General features: G+C 37.1%; 1 protein-coding gene across 3 annotated transcripts in view; it reads left to right on the plus strand.

Annotated features, from left to right (window-relative positions):
• Positions 1-13,822, plus strand: part of suco (SUN domain containing ossification factor) — a 51,516-nt gene that overhangs the window by 9,315 nt on the left and 28,379 nt on the right. The gene's annotated exons all lie outside the window — the stretch shown is intronic.

Here is a 13,822-nt window from a genome sequence, read left to right on the forward strand (position 1 = left end):
TCTCTCTGCCTGTGTAAGCAGTTAGATTAGGTCCTGTCAAGCGTATGGGAACGTCTGAACTTGTCGCTTGGGAAACAAGCGGATGAGTGGACCGAGCCAGACAGAGGCTGTCCCCAAATCATCCCTGGAGCCATGTCAACTTTAATACCAATGTTTCCTTCTCTTCTCTGAATAAAAACCCAGCACCTGCTCTGTAATCAAATGATAGGAAGAGAGAACAGAACCGGGTATTTTTGGTAAGCAGAAGCAATGAAACAAAAGTTTCAGTTTAGTTTTCCAGATTCGAGAGAACTTTGTGGGATTACTTTGTTGTTTTGGTGTATGAAGAGTGATATTTTGCAGACTTGCAGTCCACTGTAGGAAACAAAACAGCAACATAGTTCTGGCAAACCAAATATTATATGTAATATAAAATGGCACATTGACCATACTCGGTGGAACTGGACAATGGATTTATTTTTCCGTGGGGCTAAAATTTTGCACCTTTTAATATATATGCAACACAAGCTAGGTATAAAGCAGTACAATATTTTGGATGGACTCAATGGACTGACATTCTATCTGTCATAGCCTTGTTTTTTTATCAGTCACGCTCCTAGGTTTATGATGGTTGTGGTAGTCTTCCTATATCCCATTCCCCTCTCCATCAAGCACAGGGCAATTTGTCTGTTTCTTTCTATCCTACACATACAGGCATTCTCCACCCCCTCCTCAGATTGTGTTCTAGGACATTTTGTACTAATCGTAAAGAAAGCAGAATAACTAGCTCATGATGATTTGAAGGCGTTAAACACATATGTTTACATTTATACACCCGTTACAAGCGTTATGCGTCCATTAAAGAATACATGCGCAGTGGACCAGTAGTTCAGTCTTTAAGTGATTTAAATGTTTAATGCCTGTATATTGGTTTGCCAAGCTGTTGGCAGTAGTGGACAACATTTAAAGTTGTCTCACATCCTCTTTCATAAACCCACACTTTTCCTCTGACTGATTGTCTTCCTGCAGATCAACTGCATTGCAATTCCAACATTCCCTAAAGCCACTGATCCTGCTTTCAGCCTTCTGTTTTCTTTCCTAATAGTTGTTCCTAAATCCTGCAGCTAATACTTATTGCTCTTTGGAGTCTTTCCAGGTCATTAAAAAAAAAAAAATTGAATGCCTTAGAGAGTTGTAATGTTCATACTTTGAATAAAATTGTTGGTCTACTTAAGTTTTGTCTAATTGTAATAGTTTTCACTGTAAACTTTTAGACCTTATACTCTTACAGTGTGCAGAATATGTTCAGTGAGCTTCTGTCAATACCTGGTGGCATTAAAACCAGGATATAGATTAGCAGTGACCATCAGTTTTCTCCCTGCGTACTTGCTCTTTGTGAAAGTGTATGAAACAATACTGTATATATGTATATGTAATAAACAATAGCAAGTGTCAAGTCAAGTCAAGTTTAATTTTATTATCCCCGAAGGGCAATTTGTTTCACAGCCAGCAGTAAACCATACACAACAACAAACAAGCACCATGACACACAGATAAAAACAATTGTGACAAAAATGACTTTAAAATGCAGTAATACCTGCTTGTTTGTGGCGTCATGTTAAAGAATTTTTTCGGCTTGTAAGTCCACTGCACTGCAAGTGTCCTATTTGGGACAGGGCCATATTGCCTGATCACAAGTTTACATTTATGGTCTGTATGCCTATATTAAGTCTTATGTCAACATGTTGAGCTGTGGTGTTGAGTTTCCTCTAGTAGAGTTATGAAACGCACATCAGATCCTGTGTGCTGATCAAGGATGTGGCATTACAAAAATAGATATTTGATATTTGGTAGAAAGGAGGACAATGGTTAAATGACACTGGTGAAATATTGTCTTCTGTTTAATGTCAAAGTGCATTGTGAATATGTTTGATAATTTTTTTTAGTTTGTTTGTTTCTAACAAAAGATGATTGTTAAATATATATATTTTTTAAATAAGCAAATAAGGGACAGAATAACTCTTCACCTAAACGCGGAAAGGCATGATGGTCAGGTTTCTTTGTTATGGTCATGCCATTATTTGTTGGGCTTATCCTGAATCTCATTTGGAGATGGGATTTAGATACTGTGCTCTTGTGTTGTCACACCATACTTCTGGCATCAACTAAGAGTTCATCCTATTGGAAACAAGGCTAGCATGAAAACCTATATGCTTTGCAACAAAGCACAGAAACCCTGCCCAATCTCGGATAAACATAGTTCACTGATTCTGCTGTGCTGACTCGGCTGCCCTGAGCATTGCCTGTTAAGGAAGTCAGGCATTTCATTTCAATCAATGGCTTTAACATTCTGAGGTGAGCAACTAAAATCATCTATAATAACCTCATAACTTCAGTGTATTTTTGAGTTGGACTAAGCAGGTGTTTTGATTTGTAAAGCAGACCTCATCTGAAGCAGATCTCCTTGTTGTGAATCGTTGAAGTCTTGGTGTGGAAGATGTGATGCTGCAGTGACTCTACATGCATGATGAGATCCAGTGCTAGTGTTTTTACCCGGGCCTGAATAAGCCTGTGCGCTGTGACGTGTCTGCTGCAACGTTCAGGTCGCATTAGCTGCGTGAATGCCTAAAACTTATGATTCACTCTGGCTTCTTGAAACTTCAGCCTTTATTTCACTTAGTGTGCTTCTCGGCTTAATGAACGGCACCACCTTAGGCTCCCACAATCCTTTGCACTCTCTCACAACAGTCTGAAGGTGGTCATTATTTGCGACTAATAACATGTCCCTGACTTTATAGGAATGAGTATGTCTGAATATTTTGTTTCCTATGTGACTTCTCAAGGGACAGAAAATACATCATATAGGTTATTGTTTGATAATTACAGCCATTTTTTCAGTGTTGGTAGATATTATATATTTAGTTCTCCATGTTCATAATATTGCACATTCACTTTTAGCATTTAAAGCAGTGGTTCTTGAAAGTTTTGATTGAACAATATTCATTTTTACATTGCTAAAAAGAACATTATTTGGTGTAATGTAATGTGCTCTGATTGGCCAGCCAGACTGTCCTTGCAAATTTTGAATTGCCCCACTTTATAGAAACAGCCTTTGTGCACAAGCTGGAATTGTAGGCTACTCTCCTCCCAGGTTCAGGTAACAGTCCTCCATAAAATGCGCTGCACACACTCTAATATTTGGGTTGAACTGTTCTGGAACAGTGTTGTTAAATACAACTTAACCACTGATTTCTAGTTGTGTCCTCTTTTGGAAGGCCAAACAAAGTAAAGTAGTTTCACTTTCATAACGAAACACAGGACATGGTAAACATTTGGGCGATGTTATGCAAATCTCCCCACACCGTGACGTAGACATGTGGGGGCGTGTTTGATTGAGCCGTTTTAGGGAGCCGTGGTCAAGTCTTAACTTTTATAAATAATATCTCTTTGGTTTTGAGACTTAAGTCTTTGCAACTTCAGGGAACAGCTTGTAACAGTCCAAAAAGAAAGGAAAACTTAAAATAGAATCATGACCCCTTTAAAGTGGCTATGACTTTTGCAGGTGTTACTGAAGGAAAATATTTTTTTAAATATTTTTTCTCTCTCATTTTTCATTTATACCCAATAAAATATTATAGAGCGGCATAACTAGAAAAATCAATATGCATGTTCAAATGTATAAAATGCTCATGGAGTTGTAAGATTTTAAACTTTTTAATATTAACTTTTCCAGGTCATCCTTCTTCCTAGAAATCAAACTTAGTTCTTTAATTCTTAGTTGATTTAGCTTAATGTATGTCATTAATTGTTTTAATAATATTATCTTAATATCGGCCATTTATTGTTTAGCGCCCATAACATCAAAATGATAATTGGCTTACCATATCCACCAGAATTTAAATATCTGCATCTCTAGTTCTCATGTTAACCTGTTCAACTAGAATTGATGAAACCTCTTACACTGATTCCCGCACATACATCAAACAGCATGTTTATCATCACCTCAAACATGCGCCTCCGAAGCCTCTGGGATTTTAATAGCAGCATATGTGTCACAGCGCTTGTGGATTGATAGCCTGACTCATGACTTCATTACATTCAGCTTCATTCTATTCTCGAGATGTTGGGTGAGAAGGGGAGAGATTATGTTATGATGCAGGGGTATAAATCCTCAGACTTTCAATGACTTCATTTCCAGCCCTGTCAGCTCAAGAGGCTCAGTCATCTTCTGCTCTGGCGTTTGATCTGTGGCAGAATGTTTTCGTCTAGCCACAGCATTGGCCTACTTTTTGGGAGAGCTCTGGCTGCGTGCCCCGCAAGCCTGTTCATGTGTTCCTCCCCCGGCCACGTCGCTCTGTGCACATCTGAATCTGTTGAATCTCTGATTTCCCTCCCGTCAGTTCATTTATTATTTATCATTTCACCATTTGCCATCATTCAGACCATCCCCCCTCGTTTATAAGAGACTGTGTTCATACTGTTTGAAGAAATCTCTGGCAGTGATCATCACGTTACTGTTATTGTCCTGCTGGCTCATCCTGCCTGAGATTATTAGTCTCCTTGCATTCTGGGTTTAGGAGTATGTGCTTGTGTATTTTATGTGGCAGGGCACACTGCAAAAATTAGCATTTGTATTGACATTTAGTGTCCAGTCACCCTGTTTTCACTCTGTGAACCAGATGCTGTTTAGACTTTTTTTTTTTCCCTTTAATTGTGCCAGATGCTCCGTTCCTGTGCCACATAGGCAAGTCAAAGTCCACTCAACGAATGCAAAACAAACAGATACAGATTTCTCTTCCTCATCAAGCATTTGCCCATTGAAAATGCAGTCATTTGGTTGTATACCGTTTGAAATATAATGTTGCATGAATAATAACCTTTGAAACTCACCTGGTGATGTGATCGGATGAGGTCACAGGTCATAAATCGGTCAAATAGCCATGATTGATATGTGAAAACAATACACATTGACATCATGTAGGTTATTCATCAATATTCTTATATATCTATCCCGATTGATGTTGTACGTTTATTAATGCAAGCCCTCTAATAATTCCCTCTATTTTGAGATCAAACACCAGCTTTATAACACTTAAATGCATCCCTAATCTTCATTTTGAAGTTTTGTCAATTGTAATGTCATTGTGGAGGTATTCAGATGGGTGCTAAATTGGTTTGCTGGTGTGTGACACCAGAGGATGATTCAAATTTTTACTTTAAGACACTTTTGGATTCTACATCTCAATTATCAACCAATGTTCCCTTATTCAACCAGACCAAGATCACAAGATGTGTCTTGAGGCTTTCTCTTGTTGCCTAATTTTAGACGCATTCAAAAGAGTTTGGCCTAAAGGCACAATGTTATAAAGAAAGCCCTGTTCACATGGTAGCCACGGTTTACAGAAGCGTCCATTCACAGCCACTCCCTCGCTGAGAACTGTGACCAAATGAAGTTTTTTCATTTAAAAACTCATTTACTGATGTCTACCTTTTGTTCATGTATATCCTTTAACGATTTCTTCACTTCATGCGTCATTGTGATTTCAAGGTTTTGTACAGAGCCAACACACCTCTGAATAGCCAAAAGATATTTTCCACAATCACTTATTTGCCTTATTTCACCACAGATGTTCACTGCCAGTTCTGTGCTGCTGAAAAAGATTGCTAATGCCTTTCCCAGGAGAATACATTGCACTGCACTGATGCTATTGATGAAACTGATATATTAATATCTTGATATTAAGGAAGTGCAAAGGAATCAACAGTCTGGGTTCAAGCATCAATTTAGAGCAAATTTAGGACAATAGGTTTCTGTTCAAACCCTTTCCTAATGAGCACTTGTGTACGAGACAATTTTTCCTCTTACATAATTTACCTAATTTAAGTTTTATAATCATGTTAGACTGATATGAACGCTTTTATCTTTGGTAAATAGTGGCTATAGTGGTATAAATGCCACTTCCATCAACCATAAAAAGCAACCACAGTATTTGCATGAGCATTCATCAGTAATTATTTATGTACACTTTGCACAAGTCCAGGTGCTCTCAGTTTCTCTTGTATTTGCACTAGTCAGTTTTGACTATAGCATGAATTTTTTTTTCTCTCTTTAATGAAATGGGGCTAAGAAACCATTAAATGTGTGCTTTAGCTCATTTAATGACATTCCCTAGTAGATGATGTGAAGTTTAATGGCATTGTTTAGGATTGTTGTACAGTTGTGGCTCCTGGTCTGTTCTGGCATGCAGAATAGGGCTAAAGCTAACAGGAAATGTTTGGGGGATTTTGCTGGGCTCATGGCTTTGCTAAACCTACTCATCCAGACAGGCTGAGAGAATAAGCACCGCCACAAAGCGAAACGATCTGTCGCATCAAATGGAGCACCAGCTAATTGATTGCCATTATTTACTGTCTAGTGTCCCGTCACCCATTTTCTGTCCTGGTGCATACTTTCTGTCGTGAACTGCGTTGCTATTTCCCTCACTTGTTCGGACACACCTTCATGTAGTGCTGAGATGGTCCACAATGACCGCTGTGTTGTGATATATTGATTGTTTGCATTGCATCTCAGATTGGCTTCGTACTTGGATGGTGAAGCGAGGTGATTGGGACATAACCCAACAGATCAACCTTCACTTGCAAGTCTACGGCCATGAACTGGTTCAGATAAACACGAATGCCACTGAAACCATCAACATAATAAATAAGTTGATGGTTACCGACTGAGACTGTTTATGTGAGTATGTAGCTGCACTGAGACTAGCTGATTCCTATTTTTGATTAGCACTTCAAGAGTTCCAGTTTCAGCTGACTTTCTGAGAAGGGTGTGAAACTGATCTTTTGGTTCAACAAAAGAAAAATGTGTTGAACTAGTTTGGTATCTTTTCCCATATCTTGTCCTAAGGGTGACAATGAAATGTTTGATGCACATGTGATATTTGTTTGATGTAATGGAAAATTAAGCAAAGTCAGCCAACGAAATGGCTGATTTGTCAAAGAATCTTCTGTTAGGACAAAAACTAGCCTAATGTAGTATTAAAAACAAGTACAATTCTGTTCAGAAGTTTAAATGTGTTAAGATTATTTTATTTGTTAAAATGTTTTTTGAAGGCTGCATTGATCAACAATGTGAATTATTATTATTATTATTATTATTTTCTGTTTTAATGTATTTTAAAATGTAATTTATTCTTGTGATGCAAATCTGAATTTTCAGCATCATTACTGCAGTCTTCAGTGTCACATGATCCTTTAGAAATCATTCTGATATGCTGATTTGCTGCTCAAGGAATGTTATTTATTTATTATTATTATTAATGTTTTTGATGAATAGAACAGTGTCCTAGTTCTGCCGTTGTCATCAGCATCAGCTCTTATATGTATGCTCGATCCCTGCTGCTGTGCTTCCCTGTAAGTGCTCTCATAAATAAGAGCTAAATGTGAGATGATATTCTCCCACTGAGTTCCCATAAGCTTCCTGTCCAGTGGAAGAGCAACAGTAGCTCTGACGTGCTTGTGAGCCACACAGCCTCCTGTGTCGGGCTGCTTCACAACAACGGAAATATCTAAATATGAACATTTATTTCCCCCCACATAGCTGCTCTGCTCTTTGTTTTGTGGTTATTTAACACACTCAGCATCGCTTGAGACTCGTATGGCTGTTAAGTAACATCAGAAAAGGACAATATTTTAAACTGGAGAGAGCCAAAAGCCAACATGCATGAGTTCAATGACCTTTTTTGGGAAGATAATATAAACATCTTTTTTTCACTCTCTTTTTACGGTAAGGGTTTGACCTGTTTTCTTGTCATGACATGTCTGATGGTTTTTGCTGTGGTATAATAAAATGATATTTGACTACTAGCACTGGATTAAAAATTGGCATCATAAAGTATGTGTATCTTCTCCACACGGGCCTACAGTGAGTCTTGTGTGATATGGAGGAATCTAAGTTTTAAATGTTAATAGGTTTTGATCTCATTCATCTGTCTGTGGTGTTATTTTTGACATGATTCCACCCTGATGAATCACTCCGTTTGACCTACATTTGAGTTTTTTACTACCTCCAGCTCCACCTCTCTTCTGATCCTCATTCAGTGCTGCCTTTTACATGAAGCCAAAATGATTTCCCTAATTAAAATCTCTTGGTGTGTGCCAATGAATGTAGATCAGTACATATGAGAAAAGTGGAAAGAATCAAGGCGAGATGCAACAAGCACTGGACGTTGTGCTTTGGGCTTAACAGCAGCTGATGACATCTGATGCTTCTGCTCATGTCATCTACAGATGAGCTGGAATGGACATTTACATTTCAGTTTTACTGTGTCTAAATTTTATTACAAATACGGTTCAACTTTTCTATAAATATTTATTACATGAATCTTGCGGACCGGGTGGATGGGGACTTTAAAACAGCTCTATTCATTTATACTGTTATCAGCACATGTTGAAGTAGATTCGTCTCTTGTCGTCTCTGAGAGAATATGCGATATTAATGCAGCGTTAGAAAACTGTACGAGTTTTTTTTACTTTCACTTTCTGTATGAATGAAGTTAAGACGTTCAACGGCATAACTATTGCGCAAAGTTTGCACGCTGCTTGTGATATCTATTGGCTTGCCTTCATGGTTTAAAACAGAAATATTTCCAGTATTGAGACGTAACTGCAAACCCCCATGCATGTGTATCTTAAACGCAGGGATACATGAAAGAGGAATCAACTCTGTATGCCGCGCTGTCTGAAACGCGTCTCTGTGCTTGTGCGCAAGTAACGAATTGAGTTCTGTTTCATTTCTTCTTCTTGTGGTTTTAAATAGCTTGAACGTGTAAACTGGCAAATTAATCTGCGAATCTCATGCCAAACGGTGGGGTCTGGACTTGGTCCGTATATCACGGATCAACTGCGATTCGTTTAAGCCCTAATAGCCTATGACAGATCAGAGCAATCTTTTATTTACTAATTTAACATGAGATTGTCAAATTGCTACTCCATATCAATCACACACACGACGAAACAATCAATTACGCACAATAAATAACAGAGCGTCATATCTATACACATTTTCCCCAGAACTTTCTCGCAACCCGGTAGGAATTCTTCCACGGCCCGGTAGTGGGTCACGAACCGGTGGTTGGGGACCTCTGCTTTAGACATAAGGCTTTAATTTTATATCAATTTTAGAGTAAAACCTGTTATGTAAAATTTATTTTACATAAAATATAAAAAAATGAATACTGTGTATTTTCTCTACAGTAAATTTAAACTTCTATAAATTTGTTAATTTCATATTTTAAAATAATTCCACTTCTGCAGTAATCTGCTGATTATCTTCTTTAAAAAGTCCAACCTTACGTATGTCTGTATTCTAAAGCATTCATGAATTATAAGAGTTTAATTTTGAATAGTGCACTTTCACGTATATGTTCAAAAATGGGGGGTGACCGTTAAGGGGCTAATGAATCATTTATTTAATTGTTATTGACCTTGTAGCAAACATGATAATGTATAGTTAGCTGGTCATTAGCACAAAGATATGATCAAAATACGGATCACTTTGTCTGGTTTATTGTACAGGCACAATCATTATTGCTCATTATCCAGGGTGTACTCAACTGCTGCTCAGCACAGAGTTCACTAATAGTACTTTTTGATTCTTTAAAGGTGACATATCAAGAAAATCTGACTCTTTCCCGGTTTAAATTCTATAATCGGGTCCCCGGGGCATCTACCAACCCAGAAAATGTGAAAAAGAATGACTCTGTAAATTGTTTTTGGTAAGACTTTCTCTTCAAGCTTGTAAAAAAAAAAGGAGCCGCTCAGAATTTTATTATAATGTATTACCGCCCCTTAATCAGCAAGTTTCCACCCACGGCATCGCCATTGTATTTTTGCAAGCGACGATGGTGTACCAGTTCTAACACCATGGCGAAAGGTCGAGCAATGCATTCTAACTGTTCTGTCTTTGGCTGCACAGACGAGTACAGAACACTATTTAGAGTCCCAGCCTCAGAGGAGACAAGAGAGCAGTGGATTTATTGATTTATTTACTGTATATTGTGTTGCTGCCACACAGATCTAATATAAACATGCAATTTCTTTCCCAGCTGTTTACCTTGACAGACATAACCGTTTAAACTAATACAGTTTAAAACACTTGATTTCAGTGTGTTGGATATGGTAATCAAAACCGAACAGATGTTTTTAGCAGAGTATGGAGGAACAAGCTCTACAGGCACAGCCTATCCTATTCTGGATAATGGGACGGAGGGCAGCAGCTCATTTGCATTTAAAGAGACATGCACGAAAACAGCCTGTTTTTGCTTCCACTCAAAATAGGCACTTTCAAAATGATATAATGTACTGTGGGGTATTTTGAGCTGAAACTTCACAGGCACATTCTGGGGACACCTGAGACTTATTACATACTGTAAAAAGGGGCATAATAGGTGCCCTTTAATTCTGCAAACATTTTAACTGTAGACCGTGAACTGACTAAATTTAGACTAAAATCAATTAAAGAATTCAAAAGCAGTTTAGCAGATTCCCTTTTCCATTCTTAAAAAATTTGTAAATTGTTGATAGGCCTATCATGATTATTAAATAACCGTCTAATCGAGATTTGTTCCTGACAACCACGATTATTGTGCTTTTTATATACGGCACAAGGGGGAGTCATACACCAAAAGAAACAGAAGAGCACCCTTTTTGGTTTTCCTGTGAGGGACAGAATTATATTTACATTGTTAAATTTAAGTTTACAGATACTCATCTTCCATCTGCTGCAGCTGTCAGTCATTCTCCGCTCAGCATTCAAACAGCACGTCACGTTAAGTTATGACAGTCAGCACGGTAAAACTCTCTCTCCAAGAAGATATATTCCCATTATAATACTCGATGTGTAGATAAAGGTCTGGGAATTTGCATAAAATGACTATATCTTGCTGGAGTTAATTGCTCTCTCATTTCTCTTCTCTGTGTTTGTACCTGGAGTGCAGCACGCTGTTGCTTCAAGCACATCATTCTGCACCCTGCATGTGCATAAGAGCTTTGTGCCGCTTTGTTTGAAGCGTTTCACATGATCAGTTATGCACACAGAAAGACTATTAGAAGCTTTTTTTTTTCTCTCATGATTTCTGTCTTATTTTCATGAATGTATTTTGTAAGAATACAAATAGTTAACAGAATAAACTGTATAATGTGCACCAAAGTTTTTTTCAAGATATAGTTTTTGCTGCTATATTATACAGTCATTTCATAGCTTACATATTTTTATTCAAATATAGTTTTTCTCTGTAGTGTGGAAGTGAGTATTTAGTGGATTGTTTAACAAAGGGTTTAAAAAAGAGTGACACTTAGTTCCACAAACACAGTATTGATATTTTGTAGTGGAGTCGAAAAGAAAATAGCGCTAGTGTTGGATCTTTATTGGTCGATTCTTCGAATTTGGAATACTCTGTAATCTTACACTGCAAAATAATAACTAAAGAAAGATTAAAAGATAACATCATAATTATTTACTGAACCCTTAAATTAAACACAATTATATAATAAAAGCCATAAAAAAAGGCAATTAATCGGCATAATCGCCAAAGCCCTAAAACAGACAATTAATCGCAATAACAATGACTATTTTTAGACCACTAATCGTCAGCCAAATTTCATAACTGTGACAGCCCCAATTGTTGATAAAGCGATTGAATGCAACAGTTTAATACATATGAATTTAAGTATTTATTGGTCGACGGTTAAAGCAAAACTGAAGCATGTGGGAAATGTGCTTTACAAATAAACGTGGGCTCATGTACTGCTTTCACTCAGCACACAGCCAAATGTTTGCTTGTTTTGCATGCATGAAGTTAACCACGTTATACAAGTTGCTTAGGAATATAAGGTGCAGCATGTTTCACATGACGAAAAAAGTAAATAAAGTAAAACGGTGAAACATATTGGCCTATAATTAGAAAAATGCCAAATAATGCCGAGTATATTTGACTGCTAGAATTTATGAACCATTTACCCACAAAATAATTTTCTTTGTTACATTAATAAAGCCAAAATATTGCTTTGGCAATGTAGTATGCAATACATTCATCCAATAAAAGTATTTTGAAACTAGGGATGGAACTATTACCGGTTTGATGATAAAACATGATAAAATTCACGGTTAGTATTAAAGTTTCATTTTTTAAAATTATCATTAAAACCGTATTCGATTACCGCGATTTGAACATCTCATGATAAATAAATAGAGTCCAGCATAAAGCACAGTTTTAAGTAACAGTCTCACGTGCGCACAGCAGCAGAGTAACACAGCAGAAAAGCTGGGAGGTTTTAAGAGTGCTGAGGGGAATTATACAAATGAATGAATTATATGAATGTACCTCTGAAGGTTCTAAGCTGCCCTTGGTAAATGTCTAGTTTATCAATATGTGATGTCCCTGACATTGTTTTGATGCATTTGACCCACAGGCATATACATTGTTGCTCAATAACTCAACTACTGACACCTATATGGATGCTGTATCTTTGTGGGTTTGTGTGTATTCAAGGTTTGACCCATTAATCATTAGCTCAGATCCATATGCAATAATTAGAACATAGATTTAGAGGGGTGTAAAAACCTTCCTTTTCCTCTCTTGTCTTGTAAACATCATTTTGCAATAGGTCATTTATGGCTCTATTATTCCTTATTGTAAACGGTTTCATTATGTCTTAAAGTGGGGGTGTCTTTACTGCTGTGACTTGCTCATACATGCTTTCCTCAAGTAAACACCTAATTACAAGGCCTGATAATAAGGAGAAGAGTCCCATCACAGGAATCACCTGACAGTGGTTAATGTCCAACGTTGAATGAGGGTTTGACCGTACAGGCCGAGGTGCTGACAGTGTGCTAACATGAGCCTGCTTGTGTACAGGTTCTCCTGACTCCTAAATCTAGTCAAGGTGACGCTCTCAAGTTACTCTGTTACCATCTGAAACGAGAGTGAGACAGAGAGTGTGTATAATGACAAGCCCCAGCTGTTGTTCATTCTCCAACAAGTCATCTGACAGCTTTCTTTGGAGGGCAGATGCATAGGACAAGATTTGTGCCATGATTTTACCTCCCATGTGGTTAAATTAAACTGGTAGGATTAGGAGGAGATGACTATTGAATATATGATTAATTGATCGGTTTGGTGCAGTGTGTCAGTTAATATTCATTTTAGATACTGCCGTCAGTGCAGTGTGCATTCATTTCCAAACATGGCATGTTTTCGGTACTGAACGGACTGTGTGAGTGTTGCGAGATGGCATAAACTTGCCTAAATGCAGCTGAAAGCTAAACACAGAATAGAAATCCTATGTAGGGCAATGTAAAATTTCACTTTATTTTTTTAATGGTTACATTTTAATTCAAGTTTAATAGGCTATGTAAACCAAAATCAATCTAATGTCTAATCAATTGAATTTATACAACTTTAGCAATGTAATAATTTATTAAAATTTTAACAATAGGGCCCTGTGCAATCTTTTATTTCATCCAAAAAACGTTTTTGCCCCCCCCCCCCCCTCCAATTCCTGTATACATTTTTCTGCTTTGTATTTTATGATTTAATAAATTTTTTTATCATCAAACAAATTCATAAAACGTCAATAATTTTAAAATATAATCAAACTAAATAAAACAAGTTTTTGAGGTTTACAGTATAAATTAAAACATGAAAAAATCTTGTAATTGTGTGATATTCCTTTTTTATTAAGTTGTACTACTGCTATTTGTATTACTCTGAGAATACATTTAACAATATTAATATATTTCTGTCAATTTTTGAAAGTTAATCAAGTTTTATGACAGTTTGGAATT

This window comes from Onychostoma macrolepis, chromosome 20, assembly GCF_012432095.1.
Source record: "Onychostoma macrolepis isolate SWU-2019 chromosome 20, ASM1243209v1, whole genome shotgun sequence".
In the NCBI taxonomy this organism is placed as follows: domain Eukaryota; kingdom Metazoa; phylum Chordata; class Actinopteri; order Cypriniformes; family Cyprinidae; genus Onychostoma; species Onychostoma macrolepis.